Raw genomic sequence first — 2,610 nt, forward strand, 5'->3', positions numbered from 1 at the left:
GAGGTTGGGCAGGGAGAAAAGTGCAACAATAAATGAATGGAAATCCAAAGTCTCTGTAAACTTTCATTAAAATTAATTTTTAAAAAATCAGGGGGGAAAAGCTAAAAAAAAGGATTATTATCATGCTAAATTATGTTTATTAAACAGCAAATTGTGAAGATTGCCAAACAAAAACCAAATGGTATTTCTAAAGCCAATTTCTCATTTAAACAACTATATATGGAAGCTGTGTATATAATAAAGCTTCATTAAAAAAATGTGCAAATAACACTAATGAAGTTGGAACACAAGTGACACCTAGGAGGGGAGAAACAGAGAAATGAAGCTCTGATAGTTGTGTTTTTAAAAAGAAAAAACAGCAGTCATTGAATATCCTACTGAAAGCCTACAGGGGAACCCATGGAGCCCAGAAGTTGGCACTGACTCAGTTTTTATATTGTAATTAGGGTGGGGTTATAGTTTTGCAATATTCTAGAAGGATCAGTGAAAGGGCAGCAGTCTGGCTTCCAGAAGCCCAGTCAGGAGTGTCATCAGGGGTGGGAGGGCTGAGTTATTTGGACGCACGCTCCCCAGAACCCCCAGCAGCATGTGAGTTTGGTTTTCAAAGCCCACAGGTACTGCCCACCTCTCACCTCTGTCATCTCCCTTTTCATCCCCCAGCCCTCCTCACCTCCCTATTTTCCCCCTTTCCCCTCATCTCTTAGAACTTGGCTTTGAGCCAGGAACCACAAGCTGTGGCTCAGGGTTGACCAGATGCTCAGTGTTTGAGGTGGCTAGAAAGGAAGAAGACAAGAAAGAGATCCATTCCTGTTCCTTTTTTACAAAAAATTCTCTCTGGCACCAGACCAACCCCCACGGGGAAATGTTAGCAATACTTGTCTGTGGTTTTCCTCCCACCCTCAGCCTTCAGACCTCATCCTGCAGCCACTCCTGCAGCTGAGGAGGTGATAACCACCAGGCTGACATGCCATCTTCAATCAAACCTTCTGGGAGCAAAGCTTGACAGGGGGGCTTAGCATGTCAGGAACCAGGCAGATGCCGGGGCACTGTCTCTACTTTCAGGGTGCTCAAAGCTCATGTAGAACAGACAAATAGACCACATAACTGAGGGACGTACAAAGTCCTGAAGGGCAATGATAGTAATGACCAATGTACTGAATTCTTTCGGTGTTCCAGGAGCGGTTAGAAGTTGCCATAAAGTCGGATGGCTGTGATTCAGAACTCCCTAGACAGCTCCTAACAGCAATGACAGTCCTTATAAAGATACTGTCTGTACTGCTGGCCGCTGTAACCTCAGTTTCAGGGGCAGAGTAGGTGCTTGAGAAATATTTGCTGAGAAAACAGCACTATCGTTAATATCTGAAGCATACAGATGAAGAGACGGAGGTTCAGAGAAGTGAGGTCCAAATCACACAGAAAGCATCAGGACTGAGCACACGATCACATCCAGGGCAGCCCGGGATCTCCAGCACTGCGCTCCGGGAAGCACAGGATTGAGATGGGCTGTGGTCTTGGCCCAGGGTGTGGTTGGGTATGGAGTGGCAGATGCGGTCTCTGCTAAGTGGACAAGCAGAGAAAGTACCCTCTGGAAAGATGGACTGGAAGCAGAGGTAAGGAGATGAGAACCCAGCAACCCTGAGTGCAGGACCATCTGCTGGCTCTGAGGAAGCAAAGGCAGCAGTAGATGAAGCCGGTGAGGTGGGGCGGGGGGAGAAGGTAGGGGAGGGGGAAAATGTTGAGATTCTCATCTCCCCTCTCCACAGCCTTCTGTGCCCCTGGTTTTGAAGGTTCTTATGCCTGCATCTGATTTCTTTTACAGCAGGGGTTTCAGAGCCTTTGTGTCAGCTGCAACATATCATATGGAATTTCCCCCCTGACGATCCTTTCTCTTTGGTGGCCACCGGAGCATGATTTTGGCGCTGTGTGATGTGGCTGAGGCTCACTCAGTGCCAGCCAGGACACCCTGGGCTGCAGTGCCCACTGCTCAGGCAAGGGGCCCGGCTCCTGCCAGCGGAACTGCACTGCCAACCTCCCTGGTGTTGGCACCGGTAACCTGCCCCTTTTGTCTTTCACCTTTTGCTTTGGCTGTGTTTGATGGGATGAAGAGAGAGGGCAGCCTGTGTTTGCATCTGTCTTTAGCCCCCCTAGTGTCTGTGTCATAGGCTTCAGAATCGAAATAATTGGGCTCCAGTCCCAGCTCTCCCCATCTGAGTAACTACACAGCCTTAGGGAGAGGGTATGATCTTTCTGGGGACATGGGGTCACCATTAGTCCAAATAGACTTGACAATGACTAGTTTGGTTTTTTGTTTTGGTCTTGAGAACCTGTTTCCTCACATGAAAAACAGAAATTATATAATATAGACCTTAGAGGGACATAGCTACATAAAGACAATCTTTGGCACACAGTAGGTGCTCAATAAACACCAGATCTTTTCTCCATACCCTTTGCATGTAGGATCCATCCCTCATCTTCTTTGTCACCAACAGAGCCAAAGAGGGAGCCTTGTGCCAATTAGATGTTGCATAAGTATTTGTTGAAGATTTAATGAGTGAGGGGTATTCACAAGTGAGCGAATAGATGGAGGGAAGGAAGGATGGAGGGAGGGAG

Source organism: Elephantulus edwardii, unplaced genomic scaffold, assembly GCF_000299155.1.
Source record: "Elephantulus edwardii isolate Elephantulus edwardi_28Jun2011 unplaced genomic scaffold, EleEdw1.0 scaffold00003, whole genome shotgun sequence".
In the NCBI taxonomy this organism is placed as follows: Eukaryota; Metazoa; Chordata; class Mammalia; order Macroscelidea; family Macroscelididae; genus Elephantulus; species Elephantulus edwardii.